Below are 12,998 nucleotides of genomic sequence, written 5' to 3'. Positions count from 1 at the left end.
CTGATTTGCAGAAAGTGGGAGCCACTGAAGGTTTCTGAGGAGAGGAGTGACACAACAGAGCAGCACTTTAGGAAAGTCAGTCTGTGCCAGATGTGCTGGGGTGGAGGATCCAGCAGTCAAGGAATAATGGACCAATGGCTGCAGTGACAGGGAAGAAGGGGTCTGGGTGGCTTTGGGGATGTCTGCAATTGGGAGTGAAGGAAGAGACACCAGTCATGGGGATAGCGAAGGCGCCACTGGAGGGGTGGAAGGGGACTGTTCCAGCACCTTTGCACTTCTTTCTCCTCCCCATCCTGTCTGGTACATACCAGGGGCTCAGGAAGGTGGCTGGATTGGGTGAGTGGTGGGGGCACTGGGAGGGTGATGAATGCTACAAGGGGGGGGGTTGCCCATGAAGGGGAGGCATCTGGGCCAAAAAGTGGGAGCCTGTGCCAGCCAGCAGTAAGTTTGGGAGTGGGGGCGGGGTGGTTGGAAGAAGTGCCTGCTGGTCCCTCCTTCCCATCCCAGCCCAGGGAGGGTAGGGGTGAGAGGTCACCATGTGCTATCTCTGGCAGTGGGTGAGCAGTCAAGGTACAAGTTTCCCACAGTAGGGGGACTGGGGCAGGATTTTGGCTTCCCTGGGCTCCTCTGAAGTTTCTGCTATGTGGGGGTGGCCCCCTCTGTCTTGAGGCCTCACACTTTAGAGTCACAGCCTGGAATCTCCCATCACCTATCCCCTTCTACCCTGGGGTTCCCCCAAGGACCAGACAGTTCCCACTCAACCCATAGCTGAGCAGCCCCAAGTCCTGAGTGTTCTTTTGGATTTGGAGCATCTGGGGCCAGCTGGCACCCCTGCTTCTGGTTTGGCCTTGGCCTTCTGCTCCAAACCGTTATACCCACTTCCTCCGCCCCACGGGAAGCTCACAGGGGGCGGTTATGACTTAATCAAGAAGATCAAACGGCCAGAAGCTGGCTCTGTGAGAGGTGGGAAGGGAGGGAAGAGCCTGGACTGTTTGGCCTGGGCCTCTCCGTGGGACAGGACCCGTTTAATCTTAGCAGGAACTGCCCTACCCACCCGCTTCCCCTCCACTAAGCCGGGGTCTGAGGAGCTGGGAGGGGAAGCCCAGAGGTAAACATGGAGCGAGTGGTGTGGGACGTGTTGCTCCCCTCGCCCCTGACGCTGCCCTGAGAAGAGGCAGACAACCACAGACCTGGGGCCTCTGCAACAGGCCCAGCTGCTGTCTCTCGGAGGCTGGCTGGCTCCTGACTCACCCCCGGGCTTCCCCTCCACTGTGGTTTTCCTGTCAGCAGCTGATTCACTGTGCCGACAAGGAGAGGCAGCTGATAGAGGAAAGAGACCCATGTTCTGGTCCTTGGAGTTGGCTCCTGCTCTGCTGTTTGTGTGTTGTGTGACTTTAGATAAGTTTCGTCTCCTCTCTGGGATTCCTTCCCTGACTTGCGGATGCCCCATTCTTTCCTTGGCTCCCAGGGAGTTCTGGGACCTGGGATCTATCCTTTGCAAAATAGGGCGTATCTGTGAACACCCACCCATACTCAGGCGTGCACACACACACACAAACAACCCCAACACAGTGGAGCTGGGCAGCTCCCCTCAGACAGAGCACTTGATCCTGCCTCCCTGTTCTTACCTTGTTTCCCCCACCTGAAGCACCTTTACCTACCTTCTGCCTGTTCACAGATTAGAGAGATGATGGTGCAGCATGGCAGTAAAGCACTGGACTTTAGAGTTGAGATCTCGGCCCTGCCAATTTCTAGCTATGCAACCCTTTCTGAGCCTCAGTTTTTGAACCTGCAAATGGGGATAATGATGGTCATGGCTTCATAGGGCATGAGCAGAGGACAAAAAAGTACACATGAAGTGCTTGGAATTGTTATCCCTAGCACATAGTAAATGCTCGATAAAGGAGAGCCGTTGTTGTTTGCTGCGTCTAGTTGGTCTTTCAAGGCTGGTGCCAGGCTCCTTCTCAGGCCCCCAGGGACATTCCCAGAACACCTTCCTTCTGCACAGGGCCTCTGCGCCTCTCCAATACTTGTGTGCCCCAAGATGGCGGTCATGTCTGGCTATGTGGGGTTCTCTGGCTCTTCCTGGGGGCGGCTGGGTCTCCTCACTGTGACGCTCAGCTTCCTGAGGGGCAGTAGGTCTGAACATTGCTGGCTGCTTTTCCCAAGCCCCTCTTTGCCCTTCACCTTCTCCTCTGTGCTTGTTTACACTGTCGCTTTGTGGTGTGTGACGTGTTTCCACGAGCTCTCCTGGACAGGCACTGCCCTGTCCTGTCTATATCTCTGATTCCTGGCACACAGCAGGCGCTTGGGGATCGATGACTGAATGAATAGGTAAGTGGTTCTCTTGGGTGGGTTCGGGGGTATCAGCAGGACCCAGCTTGGTGCCAGATACCAGGTGACTCCTTGGCAAAGGCAGAGCCAGGAAGCAGGACCTGGATGCCGCTGCCCGGCGCTTCAGGTCCGCGGGCCCCACTTCTGCAACCTGGATCCAGGGAGATGGGAACGCGCTGTCTGTCCTGGGATTGCTTTCGGCAGAGCTTCTGCTTCTCTGCTGATGCCTGGCCTTTACCCTCCTGAGAGGGGAGCAGCATGACTTCCTTCAGCCCCAACCCAGTGAGGGGCCACTCTGGCCTTTAGTGAACTCTGACTCAGCCAGAAAGAGCATCTTGGAGTCACCAGTTGTTTGTAGAAGGTGCTGCTATCCTATGGGGACTCAAGCTGGGGCCTGGAGAAATGGGATGGTGGCCTCCAGGAAGCCCATCCTGGACATCATCCATGCAGACCCCCAGGTGGGCAGCTCTGGGAAGCCCTACTCTCCCCTCTGGCCTCCTACCCTGCAGGGGAGGCTTTTGCCCCTTCTCTCTCCCCCTTGACTTTCCCTGCCTTGTGGACGGGTGATCTGGTGTGGGAGCTGTTCAGAGTTCTGGGCCTTGGATCTCAGGGTCAATGTATAGAAGTGAACAATGCCCTGAGGGCTGGGCATTAGGAAGCCCGGGTTCAAATCCTGGCTCTGCCATGGAACTACAGCGTGACCTTGGCCAAAAGAGGTGACTTCTAGGCTGGTTTTCTTCCTTTTAGGCAGCAAGTGCTCCAGAAGCCTTCCTGAGTCCCAGCTGGGCTTGGGCCCAGGGGAGTGGGGAAGAAAGCCTAGGCAAGATCACAGACTCTGGAATCAAACTGCCTAAGGATGATTCCTGCCTCTGCTACTTAGCAGCTGGGCGTGACTTTGTGTCTTACCCCTCTGTGCATCAGTTTCAGCATCTGTAAAATGGAGACAACAATAGTACTCATCTCATAGGGTTGTTTGAGAATGATATACGAGCTAATGCACATGAAGCATTTAAAACAGTGCCTGGCACATAGTTAGCGCTATGTACGTTCCTGCTGTTTTTGGTAGCGTTTATTTTTATTTATTTTTTTTTTTGAGACAGAGTCTCACTGTATTGCTCAGGCTGGAGTGCAGTGGTGCAATCTTGGCTTACTGCAACCTCCACCTCCTGGGTTCAAGTGATTCTCGTGTCTCAGCCTCCTGAGTAGCTGGAATTACAGGCATGCACCACCACGCCAGGCTAATTTTTGTATTTTTAGTAGAGATAGGATTTCACCATGTTGGTCAGGCTGGTCTCAAACTCCTGGCCTCAAGTGATCCTCCAGCCTTGGCCTCCCAAAGGAATTACAGGCATGAGCTACTGTGCTCGGTGTTTTTGGTAGTGCTATTAATAGGAAGCAGGTTGTAAGTCTTTGAAGAGCTTGAGTCTGGAGATCAGGGGACCTGGGCTCTGTTCCCAGCTCATCTTTTACTTGCTGTGTTACCTTGGGTAAGTTATAGCCCTTCTTGGGCTACAAAACTATATTATCTTGCATTTGCTGCACTTGGATTTTGTAAGTGAGGCACAATGTGATGCCACAGTGGACGGCTGCAGGGTTTTATTCAGGGGAAGGACTCCTGGGGGCCTGGCTTATTCTCCTGCAGCCTAGGAAGGAAGGAAGGCTGTAGGTGGGCAGGTCCCAGCTGCTGCCCTAAACCATTGCAGAGACTGAATGGCAGAGCTGCTCCCTTACAACTCTACTCAATCAGGCCAAAATGTAGACAACTACATGTAATGCACCCGTTATGAAATGCAATTATATAGATTAGATTATAGACCTTTATTATCTTTTTACTTTCCCCTATTTTCCAAATCTACAGTGAGCCCATATTTTTTTATGCTCAAGAAAAAAAGAACCCATTCCTACAATGAAGCTATAAAAAACATACCATACATATTTGAACAAAAAATGTATTATACGAACTTGGGATTACATTGAAGTTCTTTTTGTGAATAAATCATATTTTTTTGAAGGAGGGATGGGATGTTGGTTTGAAGTGAATATCAATTTGTCAAGCCTCAGAAGACTTGGAGGGAGTGCCTGTGGTCGTGTCTGTGGCCCTCGACCACCCAGGCTGGGAGACAAGAGTTAGAGGAGTGTAATAGAATAGAAGTGTAATCTGCCTTCCCCTGCGGTGGACACGCCCTGAGTGTTGGGTGGTGTTTAGAAAGCTTTTGAACAGTAGTTGAGATCGAGTGCCTTAATGACCATTCTGAGTCTCAGTTTCCTCATCTGTGAAATAGGGATGGGTTACTGTGAGGGTTAAATGAGCTAAACACACATTGAAGACAGAGCCCCAAATGGAAGCCGACGGAAGAACATGGCTTTAGATCTGGGGCCCAGAGGGCTTGCTGACTGGCCTATCCTGGACCTGGCAGAGTTACCCGTCCCGCCACAGGAAGTGCTGGACAGGAACCAGCCTCCTGCAGGACCAGGCAGCAGGAGCAGACAACAGCCCAGACAGAACTCTCCCTGCGGGCAACTTGGCTCTTCGAGGGGCAGGGCCCTACTGAGCCTGCCCTATGTGTCTCTAAGACGAACCAATCATAAGCCACCTGGGGCATGGCGTGAAGCCAGAGGGCGGTGGGGGGGGGGGGGGGGCGGTGGGGGTGGGGGTGGGGTGGGGGACCGGGGGCTGGCAGCGGAGCAAGGCCTGAGGTGTTTCCCTGGCAGAGGTCCCTCCATTGAGAAACAAATGGAGAGGGGAGTCTGTGTTCCCACGTGTACACATAAACCGTTTTGAATGATACCTGGTATGAAGTAAACACTCAATAAATGTTTGTTGTTGCTGGTAATAATAACAATTGGTAAATTCTACTAGTACAGTTGGAAAACCATCTCCCACTCACTGTCTTAAAAAGTGGAATATTAGAATGCTTTTGCAATGGGACCTATGAGACATCATCGTATATAGAGGAAATAGAAACCGGCAGGGGAGGTTTGATTTATCTGAGGTCATGGAGCAAGTGAGTGTCTAGGCCTTGAGTCACCTTTGGACATGTAGGTAGCCCACCTCCCTGACCCCGGCCTTTCTGAACACACAGCAGTGGGGTAACTGAGGCAGGGAGGATGTGTCCTCTACTCTGAACTAGTCACTTGTTTTCCATCTGAAAGCCCCTCTTATCCACTTTCTCTGCCCCACACCCTCTCCTGGCAGGGTTGAGCAAGTCTCCTTGTTTGCCAGGAGATGGTATAGCATGGCATTATGGTTCTCAAAATTTGTGCATATAGGAATCCCTAACGATCCCTGCAAGTTGCAGTCAGGGAACCACTGGGGCTGTGCCTACAGCTTGGGGTTCTTCTAGCTTCTTAGGCATTGGTGTCAGCCAGACCTAGCTATGGGCACAGTATCTGCTCACCTCTGGGCAAGTTTCTTGGCCTCTCAGAGCCTTGGTTTTTATGAGGATTAAATGAGATAATGCTGGTAAAATGCTTCGTGGCAGACCCAGGGAAGAGTGCACCCTCAATGAAACCAGAGGATAAGGGTGGTGATGATGAACAAAGGCTGTTCCTGTCATTACTTCGGGGGAAATGACAGGGAGTCTTCCTCTCTGAAGGCTGAGGTCCCCAGTCTGGAGTGAAGGAGCTTTCCAGGGTTGTGTGGAGCTCTGGTGGGGGGTCAGCAGAGGCCTTAGGTCTCTGCAGTCTTGGTACCCAGACTGTCTGAGCCCAGCCTTGACCTGGGTGCTCTTGGCATAGAGTTGAGGGCAAAATTGAGGGCTTATGTCTAGAGTCACAGGGTCTTGGTGGTGTGAGCAGCTCCGTGCTCCATGCAGTCAACCTACCTGCCCAGTCTGATCCCATGGACCACATCCAGCGTTTGCTCACGCACCTCAAGTCTTGGAGAGCTCATGATTTTTTATTTCTGGAAAGAACTGACTCTTAGAAAATAGGGGATGGAATCTGAGCAAACCCACCCACCCTTGGCTTCCCCATGTTGATCCTGATCTTGCTTGTTGGAATTACACACAATGTGGAAACTCCCTGGTGGAACCAAATCTTGTAGCAGAAGACCCCAGGCCAGCGATTCTGACATAGGAAGGAGATATTTTCTTTTAGAAACTTTATCTAAACCAAATGGCTACCCCAAGAAACCCCCCAAACTTTCTGAAACCCCCCAAACTTTCTGATTATTGAAGAAAGAGGGTTTTTTTTTTTTTTTTTTTGTGGAAAAATTCAGGCGGTAAAGAACAGACCTGCAGGAGGAAATAATTGCTCAGAGATAACTGCTGTGAACAGTTTGGTGTTTTGGCCTTAAAAAAAAGCACACACATACAAGATTGGGATTGTACCACACAAACCACTTCCTGCACTGCCACTTTTGACTGAAAACTGTATAGGGAGGGTTTTCCCATGTGATTGAGCATTCTCCAGCAAGTTTCCCAGCTCCGTAGTATTGCACCATAGGAATCTGCTGTGACCTGGTTAAGCATTCCCCAGCCGTTGCACATTTAGGCCCTTTGAATTTTTCATTAGTATTCCCCTTGCTATAATGATCGCCTTGTCCCTATGTATATTTTGTACTCAACTCTAATGAGCTCCATGGAATGAATTCCTAGAAGTGGCTTTCCAAGTCAGATGGTTTTTAAACTCAAGGCCAGAGGACCAGAATCTCCCACCCTAACCAGTCTCCCAATTTCGCTTCAGCCCTACTGGTGGGGGAGCGTTCTCTCTGTCCCTGGTTCTAGTTGGCCCACCCACAGGAGGAGGAGGAGCAGGCTTTTAGGGTATGTGTATCTGTGAAAGAGAAGGAGACGGAGAAAGGCAGATAGATATAGGGGAGTGTTTTCTCTTCAATTACAGTCTGACTTTTGACCCTCTCCTCTCTGGGAGCCTGTGGTATCATTAACTAATCATGGACTCTCTTTACTATTTAATGACCTCTCCCCGAAGTGACTCCTTCCTCCCCAACAGTCTCCTGGAAAGGAGGAGGTGGGAAGATGAGTCAGTGAGGGAAACTTTCTCCAGAGTGGGTGGCGGGTGCTGCGGTAGTTCTCAAACTCTGACATGCATCAGTCCCTTGGACAGCTTGTGAAAGCACAGATTGCTTGGCCCCACCCCCAGGTTTCTGATTCTGTGGGTCTGGGGTACCACCTGAGAATGTGCATTGCTAACACGTTCCCAGGGAACACTGCAGCTGCTGGCCCTGGACCATACTTTGGGTACCAGTAAAGTAGTGGGATGGGGCGGGGTGGGGTTCTGTGGTGAGTTTCAGCTCCTGGTGCTGCTGACAGTAGGAACCTTGTCCTGTTTAATAAAGGCTCATCTTGTGAGGCCTGAACTCACTTCCCCTCCTGCCCCCACCCCTTCTCCCGTGTGTCCTTTGGGAACTTTCTGTGCAGGAGGACAAGAGGATTATCCGCATCTCCATTTTACAGAAAGGAAAATTGAGTCTCTGACAGGTGACCTGCTGTGTCTGAGGATGTTGAAAGTAGGAGGGCTAGTACTGGAACCCTGGCCCTCTCACGCTCCCCACCTCAACTTCTCCAGTGCAGGTCTGGTGTGGAAGCAGAGAGGCCTTCCCTGACCACTGTGCTGGCCCCAAGTGAGGGGCCTGGGGAGGCAGGTTCCTCCACACCATCTCTGCGCTGGGATCTTGCTCCACTTCTTTTTTTTTTTTTTTTTTTTATTTATTATTATTATACTTTAAGTTGTAGGGTACATGTGCATAACGTGCAGGTTTGTTACATATGTATACTTGTGCCATGTTGCTGTGCTGCACCCATCAACTCGTCATTTACATCAGGTATAACTCCCAATGCAATCCCTCCCCATGATAGGCCCCGGTGTGTGATGTTCCCCTTCCTGAGTCCGAGTGATCTCATTGTTCAGTTCCCACCTATGAGTGAGAACATGCGGTGTTTGGTTTTCTGTTCTTGTGATAGTTTGCTAAGAATGATGGATTCCAGCTGCATCCAAGTCCCTACAAAGGACTCAAACTCATCCTTTTTTATGGCTGCATAGTATTCCATGGTGTATATGTGCCACATTTTCTTAATCCAGTCTGTCACTGATGGACATTTGGGTTGATTCCAAGTCTTTGCTATTGTGAATAGTGCTGCAATAAACATACATGTGCATGTGTCTTTATAGCAGCATAATTTATAATCCTTTGGGTATAAAAATATGGAACGCTTCACGAATTTGCGTGTCATCCTTGCGCAGGGGCCATGCTAATCTTCTCTGTATCGTTCCAATTTTAGTATATGTGCTGCCGAAGCGAGCACCTTGCTCCACTTCTTATCCCCCGACTAACTCTTCAGTAACGTGATCTTCTTCCAAGGTCTAGTGTTCTCCAGCAGTTTATGTTCCCAGTTAGTGTTCTGGGCAGCTTTTCCAGGAAGCCAGGAACTTTCTCCTGTCAAACCTGGGCTTCACCCAGCAGGCACAACAGAGGGAGAAGAGAGAAGCCTCAGTTGTTGAGCATCTAATGTGTGCCAGGCCCTATCCTGGGCACTTTGCAGCCATGATGTCAGGTCAGCCACCCCAGGTAGGGGTTAACACCAGGTCCCATTGTATAGATGAGGAAACCGAGGGTCCAGGAGGTGAAATAACTTACCCAAGGTCACAGAACTGAAAGGGGCAGAGCTGGGCTTTTGATTTCGAACTCAAGGCTGGGGTCTGGTCTGGGACGGCAACAGGTCCTGTTCTGGAGGGAGCCAGAATGTGGAGTAAGCAGCCTCCGCCCCACCCGCCATCCACGCAGAGAGGGTCAGCCCGAGGGTCAAAGCTCTCTTGGGATTCAGGGTCTTGCAGTGGGAGGGCACTGGCTGGTCAGCAGGAGACCCCTTTCAAATCCTGCTCTGCTACTGCCTAGCTGTGTGGCCTGGGGGCAAGTCACTTCCCGGCTTGGGACATCTGAGTCCTCCTTTCTCATAATGATCCCTTATGCTTTATAGCTCTTGGCAGTGGACATTTTCTCATGTACTTATTCCCGATCCCTCAAGCCTTCCAGCACCCTGTGAAATAGGGCGGGCATTATTACTAAGCCCATGTTCACAGAGGATGAGGATGACAGAGCAGTGAGTTGCCCAGAATCCCGCGGGCAGTTGAGGGATGGTGCAAGAGCTAAGACTGGAACCTGGGTTGTCTTTGCAGCCCATCTTGGGCCCAGCCCTGAAGACGGGAGAACTCTTTCTCTCTCTTCTCAGCCTTAGGATGAAGGATCCCAGGGCTTTTAGTTGGGCTGGTGGGTCCTGGGTGCAAGGGGCCCAGGATCCCAGAAAGGGCTGGCCCGGAATCTTTGCTGTTGGCCAAGAACCCATGGGGAGGCAAGACAGGGTGGTCCAGCCTGTCTCTGTTTCTGACTCCTGCCCAGGCCTTGCACATGAGGTCCTTGGTGCTGAGGGGAAGGAGGGGTTCAGCCCAGGTTTTCCTCCCAGCTCAGCTGCTTGCTTCTCCTGGGAACTGTGCCTTTCTTCTAAAATACGTCATGCAGAATTTTCCAGTCTCTCACACGTGGGTGCCTGGGCCCTGCAGTTTCACCTGAATGCCATCACTTCCTCCTAAGTCTTCCTCATTCTTCCACACCTGGCTCCAGCCACTTTCTTCCCTCGGGGAAGCCTTGCTCCTCTGGCCAAGCCAACTCAACTCTCTCGGGTTCTGTGCAGTGGGCGAACTGGCTGACCGGGTTGGTTAACTCCCCAGTGAGGCATGAGAGCAGGGCCTGTGGCTGGTGTGGGTCCAAGCCCCTGCAGGGTCTGGCAGGGCGTGCAGCTGAGTCTGTGCATGCTAGGGAAAGGTTAGCCTCAGACCTGGAACTCTCAGGCTTGTGACTTTCAGCAAGTCACTTACCTTCTCTGAACCCTGGTTTCCTTCGTCGGAAAGTAAGAAAGCTACTTTCCTTGTTGATAACTTCTGATACTTGCAGGAGATAAAGTGCAAAACATCTAGCACTGGCGCCTGGGGGTTCATGGCACTCAGGAAATGCCAGTCCCTCATCTTCCCCTGCAGTGGGCTCAGGCTACGTTCTGCCGCCACCCACCCCGACCCCCTTTAGTGGGGGGCCTGGTTGGGCTTGGCCTAAGGCCTGAACTATATCTGCTCTAGGTAGGGGGTGTCCTCGGTGGATAATGGGCCAAGGATTGGGCACAGGGACAGAATCAGGCTGATTTAATCAGACTCTGCCAGTTCCAAGTTGTGACCCTCCCCGGGCACGTTACTAACCCCCCTGAGCCTCAATTTCCAGATCTGTAGAAAGAGATAACTCTGTGTCCTGTGTTCTCAGGATCACACATGATCGGCAAACAGGAGACCAGAGGATGGGGCCCAGGCGACCTGAGGGCGGCCTCCCAGGAGGCTTGGGTCAGGCCAGTGGCTGCTTATTTACATATCAATTTTCCTACTGGGGAACAAATAGTCCCCTTTTCCTCTGGACACCTGGAGGCTCTCCAGGCCCATATGCTCTTGGTGTAGTGCCTGGTTTACTGGGTCACCCAGGGAAGGAGGCAGCCCCTCTCTGAGCCCCTATCTTCCTGTGGGAAGAGAGCCAGGGAGCCAGCCCAGGTGTGAGGCCCTGCCTGGTTCTATCTGAGACCACGATGGTGTTGCCACATGTCCCATGCCTGGCCCCTGGGGACAGACCACTTCCAATAGCACCTAGCACCTTTCCTTCTCACCTGTCTGAACATCTATACACCCCCTTTCTAGCTCCTTGTGGCCCAGGACCGTCTCATGGTGATAATGATCACCACACTTCCCTTTATTGTGCTAGAGCGTTTTACTCCCCAAACCACACGCCTCCTTCTAGGACAGGAATGAACCATTACTACCCAGAGAGGGGAACTCGCCCAAGCCCACAGCCGGACTCACTACCCTCTCTGCCTGCCCCAGCTCTCACTGGATGCCAAATTCTTGGCTAAGTCCATCAGCAATGGAAAGTTGGTTGGCCCTGGGAAGAGGAGAGGCTGGCAGAGGGCTAGGTTCAGGACTGGGCCAGCGGGGATGGGGTCCCAGATTTCCACCCTGCATTAGGAGCTGGCATAGGGACTGTCCCCACTGCACAGACAGGTAAGCTGAGGTTTGGGGAAGGGGAGTGATTGATTACAGCCTAAAGCTGGCTGGGCTCGTTCCCCTTCTCTCTTCCTCCCCATGGCCCTGAGTTGCTCTAGTGGAAGGGATTGGATGGGGCTGTTTGGGACCCAGATGTTCATTTTGTGTTAGCTGCTGTGGGCTGAGGTCAGGTCCCTTCTGTCTGCCTCAGCTTCCTTAGGGGGCTCAGAGTGGCTGGCTCAGAGCACTGCCGTGCCCTTTCTCATCGTAAAGGCCTGGCCAGCAGCCCACTCAGGAACCACATTTGGTGGGGGACTGGGTTTTTTCCCAGGGCACAGTACTGCCGCTCTTAGAATCTCGGGGAGGCCGAGGCTGAGAAAGACGTGCTGGGGAAGGGTCTTTGTGAATGGGAGGTAGGGAGAGGGCAGGGTAGGGGAGGCTAGAGGGTGGGCCCATTCCTTGGGAGGCACAGAGGAAACAGGACTCTTGGCTACAAAACAGGGGGAGATGGAACATGCAGGGCAGTCTCTGGGGTGGCCCCAGAGCAGGAGCTGGGAGCTGGCCTGGCTCCAGGGGTGGGTGTGGGGTCCTCCTGGGTCAGCAGGGCCTGCGGTCCCAGGCCGGCCTCACCGCAGGCTCCCCTAGACTTCCTGGTGAGACCTGACAGGGCCTCAGGGTCTGCAGGTTGGTGCTCCGGGGGACCAGAGGCTCCCTTCACCCTCGAGTCTGTCTGTGTCTTTCTTTTTAGTCTCTCTGTCCCTGCCTCTCTCACTCTCCCCTCTGTACCTTGCTCTGCCCAAGCCCCTCAGCAAACCCAGAGGAGAGGCCCAGGGAGCCCTGGGGAGGGAGGCCTGACAGGCCCATGCCGGTTTCCTTTTGTTACCAGCGTTCCTGCTGGAGCTGCCAAGTGTCTGGGCTGCTTAAATGGCTGCTTCTCTGCCTGGGAACCAGGGGCCCTCTGTGGGAAGCACAACCCCTTTATTCCCGCCTCGGCGGGCCCAGATCTCTGCAGTAGACTGTGGAAGTGGGTCTCTCAGGGCCACCCCTTGCAGGAGCTGGGCTCCTGTCATGGGGAGGGCTCAGTAGGCTAGAGATTGGGGCCTGTGGGCTGGATGAGGTTGCCCTGGACACTGGGTATTCCAAGGCTCTCGGGATGTTAAAGGGAGAGACTTAGATGATGACAGAAACAGCAAGTGACAAGGAAGAGGGGATGGCTCCAGGGAGCCACAGATGGAGATAGGGACCCCCACAGAAGGGAAGAGACAGGTGAGGGAGAAGAACTTCAGAGAGGGCTGAGGCCCCACAGAGCCCTGCCCTGTCCTCTCCTCACCTGGGCTGAGCTGCCTTCAGCTAGCTCTCAGCCAAGAAGACCCCCTACCCCCAAGTTCTTGGAGTTACCCCTACCCCTACCCTCTACCCCTGGCCCATCTCTTTGTGCTTTTACCCAAGCATCTGTAGAGACAGAGTCCCCGTACCTATGTGCATCACTTTGCCTTCACTGTGTCTCACTTACTCTTCTCTCTGCCCATCAAATACTCCTAAAGGCCTGCAGAGTACTGAGAACTAAGCCTTGGGAGGCAGGAAGGATCAGCCCATTGGACAGATGAAGGAATTGAAGCTCGGAAAAGTTAAAT

At 52.8% G+C, this 12,998-nt stretch overlaps 1 protein-coding gene and 1 non-coding gene across 6 annotated transcripts in view; one reads left to right on the top strand and one right to left on the bottom strand.

The window, feature by feature from the left end:
* The window catches only part of CD82 (CD82 molecule), a 55,924-nt gene that overhangs the window by 2,457 nt on the left and 40,469 nt on the right, over positions 1-12,998 (top strand). The gene's annotated exons all lie outside the window — the stretch shown is intronic.
* Positions 8,494-8,600, bottom strand: LOC123569000 (U6 spliceosomal RNA). The gene has a single exon (XR_006692532.2). It is a non-coding gene; the product is annotated as a U6 spliceosomal RNA (small nuclear RNA).

The sequence above is a fragment of the Macaca fascicularis genome, chromosome 14, assembly GCF_037993035.2.
Source record: "Macaca fascicularis isolate 582-1 chromosome 14, T2T-MFA8v1.1".
Classification (NCBI taxonomy): Eukaryota; Metazoa; Chordata; class Mammalia; order Primates; family Cercopithecidae; genus Macaca; species Macaca fascicularis.
Note: the sequence above shows the minus strand (reverse complement) of the source record. Positions and strands in the feature narration are given on the sequence as shown.